We start from the raw sequence: 18,920 nt of genomic DNA on the forward strand, positions 1-18,920 counted from the left end.
AACCCCCAAATAGATAATCTCTTGTCAACATAATTCTCCCCAACTCCCCACTAACAAGAAAAATTACATTATTGGATAGGAAAATGGAAGACCTTTAAGGCAAACATGAGAAAAATCAGTCTGACACTCTAAACTTGCTCTTAACTCTGTTATCCCTGTAAGAAACCCTCTCATTATCCCGTTTTCAGCTCTGGCATCTTGTGCTATAGAGTCTATAAGCACTGAAAGATCCAAGTTATTTTATCATCTTGGTAGGAATGATGTTCCTGTGTCTTCTACCTCCTGCCCAGGTTCAAAAGATCAGATGTTATTTTAAAATGCATTGGTTTTACCTTTCTACCCAGAGAAAGGTGAAGTCAATTATTCTAAGACAAAAAGGTATTGCAGGAAGATGCAGGAGTCCAGGGCATCACTTGCCAAGAAATATGAACTAGAATAGCTTGGACTTTTGATCTCTGCCTGCTGATTAAGCTGGAAGCCCAAAATAGCCTCTCATAATACCATCTGTGACCTCCTTAATCCCTTAGCTTTTTTCTTTTACTCAGGTCATGCTACTCAAATTCTGTCCTTGAAGGTCACCAATGACAAATGACCTTTCAGTTAACAATGTCCAATAGTCATTTAACAATCCCATCTTCCACCTTTCAGCAGCATTTGATGCTGTCAGCTACCCTCTGTTACTTGCATTTCTGTCTCTCTTCATGCAGTAAATAGTACTGCTCTATTTTTTTTTATCTCCCAGAATCTTCCTTTTAAGTCTCATTTGCTGATTCTTCCACTATACTACCCTGCTAATATGAAGGTGCACTTTTTTTTCCTGTGTCTTACCATCAATGTGTCAACTCTCACCTCAATGAGAATGGCCTCAAAGTCTAAATCTGTAGCTTTAATCAGTCTCTAAAGACATAGCCCAGCATTTTCAACTGTTTGCTAGTATTTCTTCCCAGATAATTTCATTGGTACCTTGTCCATTCCTGGCCCAGCTCCTTAAGGCTCCCAGCCTGGACAAAATCACCAGGGTCCTTGTAAAAGAAATGCCCTGGCTTGAGCCTGATGTTCCACATTAAGGTTCTCAGAGACCCTGCCTCCCTGCACCTCCCTTCTGGTTGACTTGCTTGAGCTCACTGTGGTTGCTCAATATTTTCCATGATATGGCATATGCATTTGTTCGATATGCTGATCTGTGGCTTCCTCTCCTCTTCTCCTTCCTTACAATCCTACTTAGTACTCATTGATATTATTTCTTTTGTTAGTTGGACAATTTCATGATCAGTCTCTTGGGTAATATTCCCAATGATCTCAACTCTTTCTACCACCCTAGTGGAAATATCTATGCCCTTTAACAGACCTGGGTTTTAATGAACACGTTTAAATCTGGGTTTATTATTTTCATCACAAACCCAACTTCATGTCTGTATTTCCCATTCTCTTCATAGCATTGATATTCCCCCAGTCTCTCAAATGCAAAACCCAATTCATCTTTGGCTACTCCCTTTTCTTCACCTTTCATAGTCATGCTATTAACCAAATCCTGTTAGTAATTTTCCTTTACAGCATCTGATACCCTATTCCCATTTCCAGCTGTGAAAACCCCTAAATGTTGATCTTACATACCACTTATGTCAATGCTGCCTTCTTGATAACTGTGCTCAGCATTTGGTTTATTCTAACTGTGGACTTGCATCATTCCTTGCATTTTAGCTGCTTATAATACAATCAGATTATTAGCTCAGTGAAGTAAAAGGGAAAGAGGGATTTAGATCTCTTTCAGCAACCCCACAAAGAGCTATAAATTGATTATTTAAAATGTCCCACAGCTTTTGGTACATTGAGTTTCAGTTGCACAAAACATAAGCCTTTCTAGCTATGTTAAGAAGAAAGTGACTTAATATAGCGAATTAGATCAAATTAAAAAAATTAGCAGAATGTCTTGCCATGAATGTCCAAAAACCATTGTGGGATTAATCCACTCGAGGCACTGTAACCCCCATTGGAAAGCTGCTAATGGAAGTGTTGGTTCCAGTAGCAAACCAATTTGATCAGGTTCCATGGGTCAGGAAGTCCCTGCCATATCACTAGAGCCATGCCATGCCCACTAGATATCTCCTGGGGAAAAAATGGGTGCCCTATGCCTTGCCTCTTTCTTGACCTCCATAAAGATTGTGAATTTTAGTGCTGTTCAGGTAAACCCAACATCATTCCAACTATATCTCTGCCTCACTGTTGTGTTCCAAATTCCACGGGAAGTGAATCTAATTGATTAAGCCTAGAGATGATTTGGAACTCTACCTACAAAAGAGCTGGAGAAATAAAATTTTTGGCTAGTCAGGCTCTGTAGTGCACTAAGGCATACGAGGAGAAAGAGGTTCGTGTTGACAGCCAGTCCACCACAGCCATCACAAACATTTATGGAGGATATTTAATTTTTTTTTCTGATTACAAAATTAATACAGACTTTTTGTTGAAAATAGTAAAAAATGAGAAAAGCATAAAGAAGAAAAATAATTAAGTCTCTAGTTATATTGAGAATATTTCGATATGTATTTCTATCTCAATTTTTTTTTAAACTTTAACATTTAAGGGATCTTGCATTTATTTGTTATTTGCAAAGGCCTTTGCAATCTTGGGATTTCTGTTATGGATAGAAAAAAAAATTTGGCACTCCTTTCCATTCAGTACACATTGTACTTCAAAATATCACTTAAAAAAAATTTCAATTTTCAATTCATCACCTGAGTAGCCAGATATAAGTCAGAGTAACAATAACCAAAATGGTCATCAACACTTTCTTATTCTACATTGAATTAGATTTACAACTTTAAACTTTCTTTTCAAAGTGCTACCAACTACAGAAAAATATTAAATGATCTAAATAGTATTATATTTTTTAATAAGCATATGTAATGAATAGATGACATCAGGTGTATTGAAAAATTGACATAAGAAAGTCTATTGCCTAAAGGAAAGATGGCTTGGGATTTTAAAAAATAAAACTAAAAGATAGAGTTCAAAAAGCTCATCATAACCAAACCCAAACCCCTAATCTTTTGCTCTCCATTCCTGAATTTTTGCAAATATTCACAAAAGCAATCTTCCCATTTTATTAGTATACACTGCAAGAAAAAGAATATATTTGAAATTGCCAGAATGGGTGAATTTCTCTGGATAATCAAGTCTCACACTGATTCTGTCACAGTCAATGTGAAAAATCAGATCTATAGTTAAAATGGGTTGAGACAATGAAGCATTCATTTGTTGGCTCTGGTATAAGTGTTGGGGGGTAGGGGAGGGGAAGGTGTTGAAGAAAGCAAAGCCTACGGTCCTAGCTTTCTTAAACTATCTTCCTGTTCTTTTTCAGAAATTGAGTTACTTGCCACTAGCATCACCAAACAATAATTGACTGTCCAGGGTAGGGAAGTATTATGGACTGAGTTGTGTTCCCCAAAATTCATATGTTGAAGCCATAACCCCCAGTAGTTCAGAATGTGCCTGTATTTGGCGACAGGGCTTTAAAGAAATAATTAAATTGAGTGCTTTAGAGTGGGCCCCAAACTAATCTGATTGATGTCCTTATAAAAAGAAGAGATTAGGATACACAGAAAGAGTCACCAGAGATGTATGTGCACATAGGAAAGGTCATGTGAGGACACAGCAAGAAAGTGGCTTTCTTAGTCAGCTCAGGATGCTATTGCAGAATAACATAAAATGGGTGGATTAAACAACAGAAACTTCTTTCTCACAGTTCTGGAGGCCAGGAAGTCCAAGATCAAGGTGCTCACAGATCTGTTATCTGGTGAGGGCAGTCTTCCTGGTTTGCAGATAGGCATCTTCTCTTATCCTCACATGGCTGAGAGAGAAATCAATCATTGCTCTTATATCTCTTCTTATAAGGGCACTAATCCCATTCATTCATCAGGGCTCCACTCTCATGACCTAATTACCTCCCAAATCCATACCTCCAGGACACCACCACAATGGAATTAAGGTTTCAACTTATGAATTTTGGAAGGGACAAACATATTCAGTCCATAGTAGGGACCATATGTAAGTAAAGGACAGAAGTCTCAGAAGAAACCAAACCTGCTGACACCTTGATCTTGGATGTCTGGTCTCCAGAACTTTAAGAAAATGAATTTATGTTGGTTAAGCTACCCAGTCTTTGGTATTTTGCTGTGGCAGCCCTAGTAAAGTAATACAGGGAGAAAAAAAAAAGTGAAATTTGTAATTTAAACAAATAAGTTTGATACTTCTCTGTGTGTAGAAAAGTGATTCTCAAATATGGGTGATTTTGTTCCCTTCTAGGGGACCTTGGGCAATGTCTGGAGACATTTGATTGTCACATTTGGGGGGAGGGGAGTTTCTACTGGCATATAGTACATGGAGCCCAAGGATGGTACTAGACTTCCCATAATGCATAAGATACTTTCCCCCTCACAGTTCCCCCACCCTTAGTAACAAAGAATTATCCAACCCAAAATGTCAATAGTCCCAAGGTTGAGAAACCCTGCTATAATGCCATGAATTTGGGAGTGGGAAGCTTTAACATTTTTCTTACTTATTGAACATACAAAGTCATTTCTGCACCAGTTAATTATCTTGTGCCAGATACTTTGAACAGTTAGCTAGCGGATGCTTTCACTAATGATCTCCATCAGGCCAGTTGGCCCTACCTGTGATGGACATGCTGGACTGGGGACTTTCTACTTGACAATTATCAGAATGGAAGCATTTCTGCTACTTCTCATCTCAGAAAACACAAAAGGCAGAAACTAATTCCATATGCCAGATATATCTCTCTTTCAACGTGAAGGACAAATAGACTCATTCTTTTTGCCCACAATGTACTGGGTATAAATTTATTATACCAATTAATCATCAAAGCAAATTTTAAAATGCTTTATTTAGTGACAAGGAATGTTAAAAATGAGTTAGGACAGGATTTTGAGACAATGAGTATACAGTCCCTTGAAGCTTAATTTTGATCATTTATATTATCCTGTGTTATTTTGCTTTTCCTTTCCTCCTTCACCACCATTTGTATCTAGTCACTAAGGAAGAACTAGAAAAGTATAATATTCAAACGTGAAAAGCTGCATTAATGCAAATAGCCACCTTCAGTGAAGCTGGACCTCTGCACCAGGGACTGGCAAGGGACCAACAGACAGAAATAAGTTTTTCTCTAATTGTAGCTAGAGGACAGGCTAGAGCCAACCAGCATTAAAATTGCCATGTCTCATCTGCTTCCAATTTACCAAATTAGATCTTAACTGAGGACATAGCAGCCATTTTGCCATCCCCTCTCCGGAATCCAGCAGAATACTGTATAAACCCTGGAACTTTTGAGGTTGGGGATGACCATTGTCTTGATTTAATAGTGGAAGTGAGGGGTATCACAGTTGCTTGCCTCAGGCTCCATTTGTCTTCCCACAGTTATGAAACTGGTTTTAAGGAAGTAAAGATTAAATGTTACAATTAAGAAAATAAATGTTCAAAACCTAGAGTAGGTAGAAGTATGTCAACTAATATGATTTACTATCTTCTCTTCTGGGAAGTAGTTAGCATTCCAGAGAAAATATTGAAAGCAATTTTCTGATAGACTTAATAAGATTAAGATTTCTTTTGAGAAGTTAATTACCCATCCACACTGCAAACTGTGAGAGTAGAAGTTAAAACATTTTAACTAGAGATTTATTTACTACCTCTTTTATTTTCTATAAAAATGAGACTATTTTGACTTTGTCTGTTTAGAATCCATTCCTTTGCAGCAAATTTGAAATAAAACTTTAACCTTTGCTTGTCAACAATTTTTTTTAGGATTTTTCATTTATTATTCCACCCCATCAGAAGGTAACTCTCCTCCTGCTATCATTTGGAAAGAAGGGGCCATGAATTATAACTTAGTTAAGATTTTCCTTAACAGCACTTCAAAAGGCACCCATATAGATTATGCTTTCAGGTTTGGTGAAGTAACTGATACTAAACTAGTTATCTCACTATAAATAAATACAAAACAGGGAAGGCTAGGCATACAACTGTTTTCAGGTATTAGAAAACTGATAACATAGACCGTGATTCTGAATAAAGGAAAAAAAGCAATGTGACACCTATGATTATCCTGATTCTATGTCTAGAGACACTTTCTGGACAATGTTGTAGGGAAGGGTAGGTAAACCTAAATTTCACACAAAAGTCTTACTGAATTGAAGAGGCAGAAATCAATTAAAGAAAACGGAGGTAATTGAAATTTGTGAGGAAGAATACAAAAGAGGGTGGGTTATGCAGAAAGAGAGCTCTGGAAATTGGTATATGGCTTTTCTAGTGTCTTTGGCTGAATATGTAGCTATTCATGCATACAGCAAGACTCTCCAAGACTGGACAAAGAAAAAGAATATCTGTGAGTAAGCAATCGCCAAAGCTCACTTAGAGCTAAAAGACATTAGAGTTCTAACTATTCAGCGTAGAGAAAGTTCAATGAACATCTGAGGCATTCAGCAGAAACCCTAGAAATGTCATATATTAGTAGATGAGCTAAAGTAGAGTTGAAGTAAAGCCTACCAAGACATATGCTAACAAAAGTAAAAAAAGGAAAAAAAAAAAAAAAGGATGGATTTAAACTGATCTGCAAGAAATTTAACTGCTTGCCAAAAAACTCCACACTTTTTAAAGGAACACATCAAAATTCAGACACTTTACAATTCCCAGCATCCAATAAAAAATTATTAGACATAGGGAAAAACAGGATAGTATGAACCATGACCAGGACAAAAGTCAATCGACAGAAAGAGAATATGAATGGAATTCTTCAGGAAGCCTAATTCCAAAGAATTGTTGTTTAACTTGTCTGCCACCTCCCTGGAAACATCCACTCTTCAGATTTTTACTTATTTGACCCAACTCAGATCCACTCAGTGCTAACAGCTTTTCCCCTTAAGCATTTGTTGAAAACAATAAGCAGCAATTGTTTAACACTGCAGTTGACTGAGGTGGTGAAGGCAGTAAAGGCAAACAAGAGGCTAACCAAAAACCTGAAAGGAAAAGCTAGGAAATAACATTTCCATAGGGACCTTTGAAAAGTTCTGACACGATCTGGGATACTAAAAGGCTGTGTGCATACACAGAGTTTTACACATGCCCAGAAAGACCTGAGAAGACCCAATCTCTCACCCTGAGCTTCGATGTAAGCAGAAAAGAAAGGCTAAGCTAGAGTGTTAAACTGCCTGCTAGAGCACTGAAGGCATGCTTTGACATACTCGGAGTCCCTGGACAAAGGCTGATAGACTTATTGATTGAAGGCACTTAAGGAAATCTTCATGCAATCTTTAGCTGACAAGTGAAAAACTGAGCAGAGAAATAAGTGGCTGTGCATGAAAAAGAATACAAATGTTATGGATTTACTTCCAGAACATCATTAAACAAACAAACCAAATGTCCCTAAACAAGAAGCAGCAGCAACACAGCATCATTATATTATTAAAACATTATTTTTTGTTTTAACTATAAAACCACACTTCAAGACAAATAGGTCTGAGTTCATTTCTCCAGCATGCCACCTACATTACCTGCTATAAATGAAAGGCATTCAAAAAAAACCAGGAAAGTACCTTCTATACACAGGGGAAAAAAAGCAGTCAATAGAAATTATCTCTGAGGAATCACAGACTTTGAATTTGTTAGATAAAGACTTTAAATCAACTATTATAAATATGTTCAAAGAACTAAAGGAAACCATATATAAAGAACTAAAGGAAAGTATAAGAATGATATTTCACCAAATAGTAAATATTAATAAAGAGCTAGAAATTATAAAAAGAATCAAATATAAATTCATCAGTGAACTTTTAAATAGGTCGATTGACATTATACAGTCTTAGAGACATAAGGAAAAAAGAATGAAGAAGAATAAATAGAGCCTAAGAGATCTATGGGACAACATCAAGCGTACCAACCATATTTAAAGCGTACCAACCATATTTTACCAATCTATTTTAAACCATATTTAAAATAGAAGTTCCAACATATGAGAAGAGAGAAAAGGGATAGAAAGAAAATTTGAAGGGTAACAACAGAATACATCACAGATTTGACAAAAAATACTCATCTGTGCAGTCAAGAAACTCAATGAATGCTCAGTAGGATAAACTCAAAGAGATCAACACCTAGAAACATTGTAATAAACTGTATAAGCCAAGGACAAGGGCAGAATCTTGAAGGCAGGAAGAGAGAAACCACTCCACACATACCAGTATCAGTTACTTCACCAAACCTGGAAGCAGAATATCTCTGGGTGCCTTTTGAAGTGCTGTTAAGGAAAATCTTAACTAAGTTACAGTTCATGGCCTCTTCTTTCCAAATGATAGCAGTAGGATAGTTACCTTCTGATGGGGTGGAATAATAAATGAAAAATCCTAAGAAAATTGTTAACAAGGAAGGGTTCATAGGTGTTGACCCCTAAAAAATACCATACACCAAACTCTGCCTCATATCTGCTTCTGGACCAACCCTTTCTATAATACTAACACATTTAGAAACCATACATGGGAAGAAACTAAGTGGCATGAGATTTTGGTTGTTATTAAATGGAATACATGGGAGAGAACTAATATTTATTGAGCTGTCATTATATGCTTAACCAACTGCTAACATCATTTCATACTTTTAAAAAATTACAACAGTCCCACTATCATCACGTTCATAATTGGAAGGATTCAGTGGTTAAGTAGCTTGTCCAAAGTTGCACAGCTAATAAATGACCTAACTATAATGTGAACCAAAGTCTACTTGATTGAAAGATCATGATCTTATGATGCATTTGAAATAGCTCTTAAACTCATACACAGTGAAGACATTTCAATGCAATACATAAAATCAATAAAATTTGCATTAATTCAAGTAAGAATGAATTCATAATAATCCTGAAAATTTCTTGAGGCACTTTTTAAAAGATTTTGTAAAATCTTGCAGCTATATACTATAGATCTTGCCTTTTCATGGTGGAATATTGCTGTGTCAGGTGGGAATAATTCTTCAGATTTACTTTTGCCCTACATTTGAGATTATTTATCATTCAAGAAAACTGAAAGAAAGCTTTCTGAGTTCACTTTTTAAGGTTTTGTAGCATTTCCAATTCCAAAACAAAGAGAATTATGATCATGTGCTACATACCATTGTTTCCATCAAAAATGGACTGCATATACATGATGATGTTCCCATAAGATTATAATATTTTTACTGTGTCTTTTCTATGTTTGGATATGTTTAAAAACACAAGTAGCTACCAATGTGTTACAATTGCCTACAGCATTCAGTACAGTAATATGCTGTATAGGTTTGTAGCCTAGAAGCAATATGCTATACCATACATCCTAGGTGTATGGTAGGCTATACCATCTGGGTTTGTGTAAGTACACTCTATGAAGTTCACACAATGATGAAATTGCTTAACAATGCATTTTTCAGAACATATCCCTGTCTTTAAATAAGGCATGACTGTACAGTTGACCCTTAAATAACTCAGGGGTTAGGGCATCCAACTCATCATGCAGCTGAAAATCCAAGTATAACTTCTGGTGCTCCAAAATCTTTACTAATATAATAGCGTACTGTTGATGGTAAGCCTACCAATAACATAAACAGCCAAATTAACATATATTTTGCATGTTATATGTATTATACACTATATTCCTATACCAAATTAAGCTAAAGAAAAGTAAATGTTATTAAAATCACAAGAAAGAGAAAGTATATTTACTACTCATTCAGCGGAAGTAGATCATCGTAAAGGTCTTCATCCTCATAGTCTTCCTGTTGAGTAGGCTGAGGAGGAGAAGAAAAAGGAGGGATTGTTCTTGCTATTTCAGGAGTGGCACAGACAAGAGAAAATACATAAATAAGTGGACTTTTGCAGTGCAAACCCGTGTTGTACAAGGGTCAACTGCATATTGTGATCAAAGGTGTTCATCTAAAATCTTCAGCGGCCACTCTTGCCTCACTTGTGACTTTACCTTGAATCACAATCACCTGGAGGGCTATTAAACTACAAATTAGTCAGCCCCACCCACAAAGTTTCTGATTCAATGGGTCCTGGCTGGGGCTCAGAATTTACATTTCTAACAAGCTCACTGACAATGCTGATAGGCTTGGTTCAGGTACCAACCTTAAAGAACTACTCCCTACTCCAGTAGTTTTTTCATAACCCACAACCTGTAAGATCTCAGTATGTCATTCCTCACTGCTCCCCCATCTCTACTTTAGACACTATAATAGATTTTTATTATTCTTTAACTAAAGAAACATAATATGGTTTGAAGTCTGGTTAATTTATACCTCCTATTTTGTTTTTATTGGCTAGGATTGATTTTGCTACACGGGGGTCTTCTCTGGTTCCATACGAAGCGTAAAATTATTTTGTCTATATCTGTGAAAAATGATGATGGTATTTTAATAGGGATTGCATTGACTCTGTAGGTTACTTTGGGTAGTATAGACATTTTAACAATGTTGATTCTGCCGACCCATGAGCATGGTAAATTCTTCCACCTGTTTACATTCTCTGCTATTTCCTTCTTCAGTGTTTCATAGTTCTCCCTGTAGAGGTCTTTTACCTCCTTAGTTAAACATATTCCTAGGTACTTTGTTTTTTTTGTTGCTATTTTGAAGGGAATTGAGTCTTTGATTTGGTTCTCACTTTTACTGTTGTTGGCATATATGAATGCCTCTGATTTCTGTGTAATGATTTTGTATCCTGAGACTTTACTATACTACAAGGCTATAGTAATTAAAACAGCTTAGGATTGGCACAAGAACAGGGACATTGACCAGTGGGACAGAACAGAGAACCCAGATATAAAACCATCCTCATATGGCCAACTAATCTTCGACAAAGCAGACAAAAACATACAATGGGGAAAGGAATCCCTGTTCAATAAATGGTGCTGGGAAAACTGGATAGCCACATGTAGAAGACTGAAACAGGACCCATACCTTTCACTTCTCACAAAAATCAACTCATGCTGGGTAACAGACTTGAACCTTAGGTGTGAAACTATTAGAATTCTAGAGGAAAACGTTGGAAATACTCTTCTAGACATTGGCCTAGGCAAAGAATTTATGAAGAAGACCCCAAAGGCAATCGCAGCAGCAACAAAAATAAATAAATGGGACCTGATCAAATTAAAAAGCTTCTGCACAGCCAAAGAAACTGTCAAGAGAGCAAATAGACAGCCCACAGAATGGGAGAAAATTTTCACAAACTACACATCCGATAAAGAGCTGATAACTAGAATTTATTTAGAACTCAGGAAAATCAGCAAGGAAAAATCAAACAACCCTATCAAAAGTAGGCAAAGGACATGAACAGAATTTTTTCAAAAGAAGACAGAATAATGGTCAACAAACATATGAAAAAATGCTCAACATCTCTAATCATCAGGGAAATGCAAATCAAAACTGCAATGAGATATCACTTACATCCAGTAAGAATGGCCTTTATCAAAAAGTCCTCAAACAATAAATGTTGGTGTGGATGCAGAGAGATAATAACACTCCTAAACTGCTGGTAGGACTGCAAACTAGTTCAACCTCTGTGGAAAGCAATATGGAGATACCTCAAAGCAATACAAGTAGATCTACCATTTGATCCAGCAATTCCACTACTGGGCATCTACCCAAAAGAGCAAAAGTCACTTTATGTAAAAGACACCTGCACTCGAATGTTTATAGCAGCACAATTCACAATTGCAAAGTTGTGGAAACAACCCAAGTGCCCATCAATACATGAGTGGATTAATAAATGTGGTATATGTATACCATGGAGTACTATTCAGCGTTAAGAAACAATGGTGATATAGCACCTCTGGTATTTTCCTGGATAGAGCTGGAACCCATTCTACTAAGTGATGTATCTCAAGGATGGAAAAACAAGTACCACATGTACTCAGCAGCAAATTGGTATTGACGGATCAACTCCTAAGTGGACATATAGGAATAACATTTATTGGGTGTGGGGCAGGTGGGAGGGGGGAGGAGGGGATGAGTATATATAAACATAATGAATGAGATGTGCACCGTTTGGGGAATGGTCATGCTTGAAGCTCCAACTCAAGGGGAAAGGGGGGCATGGGCAATATACATGACCTTAACAGTTGTACCCCCATAATATGCTGAAATAAAATAAAAAACAACAACAAAAAAGAAACTTAATATGGCCTATAACCATGAAAATAGGCATAACAATTAACATTTCTTGAATAAATAAATAAATAAATAAATAAGCCAAGCATTTTGAGCTTTTGGAATATGTTTTGTTGGTGTACTTTTGTAAGCACCAATGTCCAACTAAGGGGCCATTACACTTAAGATACTCTTGTGAGCTACTGTGATGCATTTTGCCTAGAATGAGGCATGCAGTTTCCTTATGCCTGGGAGAAAACAAGAAAGATGAAAAACACTTGGCCAGAAAGACCCATCAGAATTCTGCAGTGTGGGATTAATGAAATAAAAAAGAACAAATGTGCTTTCGGATAATGGGATCACGTAGCAATAATTGAAGGCTCAGTGAATGCAATAGACACAGTGATTATATCTGTCCTTATATTTCTGGCTTTCACACAGCAAGGTTTATTCAGGTGATTTCAGTGACGAGGGAACCTGCACATCACCAGCTCTGCTTCTCCTCTGCTTCTTCCCCTCATCAAAGTGCTAGCCTAAATCAAAACTTTAAGATTCACAATTCATCAAGATGACTCCGTGAGTACATCATAAATTGGGCAGATTAGATTTTGTATATTTTTAGCTCCACAAATCATAATTTATGAGTCTCCCTGTTGGATGCAGAGTGATAAGAAAAATATGGGACCAGGGTGAGATAATCTCATTTGAATTAGACAAATGAGGCCCTGCTGAAAAGGAACACCCAGTGTCTCTGGATGAATTTATGAAGTCAAAACAAAAAATAATTACAGTGCAGAAATGGTTGGTGCTGGATGAACCTGCTTCATTCCTAATGTTGGTTGGCAGCTCTTCATCCTGATTATTCCATCTGGAGATAATTGTGTGATATCATCCATAAAATTAAATCATAAATCAACCCAACTAGTGAACAGGCCAGAAAGCTGCTGAGAAAGCCATGCGTAGGGGAGGTGAGACTTCTCATCTTAATGAGAGGTATGGGAGTGAAATTAAGAGAAGAAGACATGTAAAGGGTGACCCTCAGCATGTCTACAGGCTCACTAGCTGAGAGCTGCCGCCAAAGTCCATGCCCCAATAGCATCAGGACAGCCAACATCCTGCCTGCGTTACCAATTTGCTAATGAGAAAAGAATGTTCTGTACATGAATGAAACTGTCTATTGCTTTTCAGAGATTGCTGGTCTGAGTTGCGGATTTCCAAAATGAATGCATCTTATTTCCTTTCCTGATGAGATGTTAACAGTGATGGAAAGTCTACAAAGATTTATACAAGAACATTTGGCCAAACATCCTCTCTAGGCTTAGTTTTGGAGATTTTTGAAGAGGATGCCACCAGCCTTTGATTTTGTTAGTAAGTGAGTCAATTTGCAGGTTATTTTTAGACAGGATTTGGCTTTTTCAGACACCAATGTATGGTTTTAAAGCAGTTAATTATGATACCTAAAAGAGTAAAATTATTAAAATAAGGACAAATGTATGGTTTAATTAATTCCTGTTGATTGCCACAAATGCTTTTCCTGTGGCCAGCAAGGTGGAGGGACAGTCACAAGTCCAAGTTCGTCTCATACTTCCTGGTAGCTCAGGCAAGAGCAAATGGCTGAAGGGTATATAGTGCTTTGGGTCAAATCATCTGACATAAGCAACCCCACTGGCTTTGGAGATTCCATTTGTAACCCTGATAAATGCAAAGTCCAGCTGTACACTGAGTCTCAGAATTTCCAGAGTAACAAAGGCAACAGATGTTGGGAAACTGGCAGCTTGTGAGCATCTGCGTTGGGAAGGTCGCTGTGACACTCAGCAAAGATGCAAGTACAAGAACAATAATGAAGATAAATTTTTTCTTGTCCTTTACCCCCCCACCCCGAATAATATTAGTTTCAGTAGAGCAAGAAAATTCACCAGCTCTGAAAAATGCATATTATTTTTTAAATTATTGATTGTGTTGAGTGTGTACCTATAATACATATATATTGCACTATGTATATTTGCAAGTATAGGGGTCTAGTTCATATTGAACAATTCTAAAATGTGGGCCAATCAGAAGCTGAAAACTCTTCATGGAAATAAATACTGTTCACCTGTCTTTAATTACAGGTATATTTTCTTTACTCCATGCCCTAACCCTCGGGAATGTTTGTTATATGCTCTTCATTTTGGCCAATCTCAACTAGAAACCAGAGAAGTACATATACCAATTTTATTATATTGAACAGCACCAGAATTCCATTTTTATCAGGTTCATTGTATTAGTCAGGAGCCTTTTAATGGCAAACATCAGAAACTCAACTCAAACTAGTCTATGCAAAGAGAAGAAATATTTAGATTGCTTTAGGCATGGTTGTATCCAAGTCTTAAATAATCCTGTCAGCTCTCCTGTTCTCTCTCTACCCACCTTTATCTCCATCTCCATTTATCGTTTTCTCCATTTATCTATTTCTTGATTATTTTTTTTTCTCTTGGTTTTACTCTCGGATTCTCTTTTTTCTTTTTTATTTATTTATTTATTTTTCTTTAGATACAGGGACTTGCTCTGTCACCCAGGCTGGACTACAGTGGTGTGATCATAGCTCTCCGCAGCCCCAAACTCATCCTCCTGCCTCAGCCTCCTGAGAAGCTGGGACAATAGGCATGCACCACCACACCCAGCTACATTTTTAAAATATTTTTTTGGAGACAGAGTCTTGCTCTGTTGCCCAGCCTGGTCTCCAACTTCCAGCTTTAAGGCATCCTCCACTTCAGCCTCCTGAGCAGCTGAGATTTCAAGCATGAGCCACCATGCCCAGCTCAGACTCTATCCCTATATAAACAAACAAAACCCCAAGTAGTAGCAGGCTTATATATTTTTGAGACCTGTGATTTCCTAGAGGACAATAATAAATATTTTTCAATGATTTCAGCAAACACAGTGCAAAGTGACTGGAGTATGGTAAGTGGGAAATAGTGGAAGATAAGGCTAGACAGTATTGGAGCCAGACTGAATGCCTCACATTTAGTCCACAACAGAGAGCTTTACAAAGTTTTAAAGCTGTGAAAGGAAATGGCTGGATCTTTATTTTAGAGGGATTTACTCTAATAGCAATGTTGAAAATGAATCAGAACTGAAAGAACCTAGGTTCTTGAAGAGGCATGCAGGCAGCATGAGGTGAGGCTTACTGGCAGAAGAATTAGAAAGGATACAAACAGATCCAAAAGTCTCTGAGAAATAAGAATTAAAACAACTTGGCAACCAATTGATGGCGGCCAAATGTTAAAGAAAGAGAAAAGGAAAGATGGTATAAAGCTTTCCAGGTCAGTGATTGAGTGGATCTTAATGTCATTCACTGATGTATAGAGAGACCTCAAGAGTGTGGAGTTTGAATGCATTCCTTGTAGGTGTTTTAAAGCAATTTTTAGTGCTACCAAATCTGTGAAGGAAACAAAAATATTTTACTCCAAAGTATATTTCTTTGCTATATTTTGATATGGCTGTCAGAGAGCCAGTAGTTCTCCAAAGCTGCACTTTGTGGGGGAAATTTGCATCTGTACAGAATCTGCATGATGCAGCCAGACGTTCCCTGTGTGGATCTAGGTAAGAGTAACTAGTCTGACACCTTAAGGATCTGAAAGAAACATTTACTATCTATTTTCTCTGAGGGCTGCTACTTATGAGGTTTCATTTACAGAACAAGACCAAATTTACAGACAGGCCTCCTCTTCTTCCTGTTAAGTAGATAGGGAGGGATTCTTGGTATCCTAGGGACAAAAGTGGGTGTTGTTGCTTTGGTGTAATTTCCCCCATCTTGGTCCTGCCCCACCTCTAATCTCCTGAGAGACTGCCATACCTGGGGAAGAGGGAATAACCTGTGAATTGGCCAATCATAACTTAGTGCACCAACTGCAAAAGAATGCAAAGGACTCTCTAGCCCACGGGCCAAGCAGCATAGGTACCATAGAGTCGGGAAATTGGCCTAGATCAACCAGAATGTGTAGTGATCTAACTCCCAACTGTCCGATCAAGGTGGTTCCATGGTGACATCTGAACCACGAGGGAGGTCCCAATCTGGGCACTATAAGACAACATGCAAGACCATAACCAGTTCCCTTTTGCACCCTTCCTTTCACTCTCTCTTTCCTTGTGGCAGCAAGGGATCCAATGGTAGTCTGTGGTATAAACCTATATGCTTTGTAAACCTATATCTTGCTCCTGCCCTGTAATCCTATTATAATCCTATCTTGCTCCCCCTCAATAAATTTCATCTCATGCTTGCCTTGCTTGGTGCATCTGGTCATTCTTCAACCATGGGCATGCCAAGAACCGGACATGAATCATAACACTGAATCATGACATTCCCCCTCCCATAACCTATTTTGCAACCATAACCCATTTTTCCAAGATCCAAGCCCTCATTCTTTCTGAAACCTCAAAATGGTGTGTGAGCTTCTATTCCCCATGGGGTAATCACTCTATGATGCCCACCCTGTACACGTTAATAAATTTTATATGCCTTTTCTCCAATTAATCTGCCTTTTGTGAGTTGATTTTTCAGCAAACCTTATAAGGGCAAAACAGAAGTTTTTCCCTTGGCCCCTACATCTGGTACCTTTTGCATTTCATTTACAGTGGATAAATTTAGACAAAGCAAGCACCCCTCCTAGGATACTGTGGGGTAGGTGGGAACAGCATGGGAATAAAAGAAAATCTTGAGTACCGTCAGGGGAAGTTCTGGGCACCTTGCTAGCCTTAAAAAGTGAAGGGTAATAACAATAGTCCTCCAGGCAGGTAGACTCATGGGGACTTTTTTGTTCTCTATAGAAACTTAACACATGTTCTTGAGTTGGTGTTCATGTTAGGTCTATCTTGATATTCCCTGGTCCTCGGTTCCCAGTGTCAAGAGTGAGTACCAGTACCGAGTTGAGCCCATAATGCAGTAGCCACAAATACAAAGCAATCCCACAAGTTTATTACCAAAAAGAAAGAAACTATACAAAGTGAAAGTAAAGTAGGAAGCTACCCAGAGTGAAAACACGTTCCAGAGAGAGGAACGGATCGAGTAGAGAAAGATGCTGAGGGCTCCAAGGTGGTTCCTTTTATTGGCCTGGCTGGGAGGAAGGCTTACAGGAGGCGTGGGATGGTACCAAGTGATTATCAGGTGTCCTGCGTTTTCCTGCAGTCCCTTTTGTCCCTAGGAACCACCTTCCTGGCCTGTATTGGCCACTTGCAGATTTGATCCCTGCCTAACATTGAGAAACACCCAACTAATGGGGAAAAGCAGACAACGGAGAACTGAGGAATCGAACTCTGGTTGCTGCTTGTTCTAAGTTTCTCCCTGAGTTGCATGGAGATAGTCACATCCATCTTAACCTTCTTTTCTTACAATCCAAAAATCCTGAATCCACCTTAGGGCCTTTAGGCCCCCACTTCAGGATAGCCCATCTTTTTTGACCATACCAAAGTGTAACCTCTATGTATTGATTCAGTTTTGCCTGCCTGAAATGTACCCCAGCCTGTAAAAACTCTGGCTTATAAGCCATCCCGGTCTCCAGTGTTAAGCATTAGCTGGTTAGCTGACTGTACTCTTTGCTTGGTGCCCTGCAATACAACCTTTTCCTTCCACTGAAACTCTTGACTTCAGTGTTTGGCTTTGCTGTGCTGGGCAAGCGAACCTCAGTTTGGTTTGGTAACAAAATTGTGGGACAGATTTTAGGCAACATTAAAAACTGGAATTAATATAATATTTTTACCACTGGGGCTATTCTACCTTTTAGGCTAATTCCATTAAAAGACATCACAAGTTCATGGGTATATACATATATAATGAGTGCCATGTGTACCGTCTGGGGGATGGATATGCTTGAAGCTCTGCCTGGGGGGTGTGGGAGGGGTGGGGCAAGGGCAACATACGTAACCTAAACATTTGTACCCACCTAATATGCTGAAATAAAAAAGAAATTTAAAAAAATCTATGGAAGAGCCTTAGAGTTATCTTTTAACAGAGAGTTGCACTGAAGTTTTGATGTTTTCTTTCATTTTCGAAACCAATACTTGTATCAGGATAAATTTTATTCTCAAACAAGTCATACTTTATGTCAAAATAGCTGTAAATGGGCCTTATTATTAAAATAAATTATTTTTGCTAAAAAAAGACATCATAAGTTCAAATATTCCTTCTTAACTTTTAATAATACGGAGTATTGATGTTAAAATATTTTATTTTTTTCTTCAAATATTGTGTATTATGGTTTAAGATTTTTTAAAAAAAGAGTCATTTTATTGCAATCTGCATTCAACAACTATCTGGAAGAGGACATTTAGATGTCTGATCCAGCCCCTCATACTGCAGTGTGCGGTGCCCAAGAGATGAGGCGAAGAAGAATATCTGGACTAATAAAACTTTATTTATAAAAGCAGTTTGTCAATTTAATTTTTTAAAATATTGAATTATAATACTATCTACCTTGATTACTATTTTTTTTAAGCCTCTCCTTAAAATTTTATTGTCCAAGGATAGTGTTCACCCTTGTCCCAGTTTTGTTGGTACTAAGCTAAAGGGAGTTCGTTACCAAAACATATGCTCAAGGCACCGTGTTTAGGAAACTATGAGCAGGAAGACTGAGAGCCAAAAGAATCTATCTAACAGATCATCAGTGAGGAAGCCCAGGTCTTTCGGGAAGCCAGCCTCACTTGTATAGTATTGAAAGAAGCACAGACCTATTTGGGGGCATGGCCTTTCAAAGCAAGACAGCCTAACCATAGCA

The sequence above is a fragment of the Microcebus murinus genome, chromosome 1 (genome assembly GCF_040939455.1).
Source record: "Microcebus murinus isolate Inina chromosome 1, M.murinus_Inina_mat1.0, whole genome shotgun sequence".
In the NCBI taxonomy this organism is placed as follows: domain Eukaryota; kingdom Metazoa; phylum Chordata; class Mammalia; order Primates; family Cheirogaleidae; genus Microcebus; species Microcebus murinus.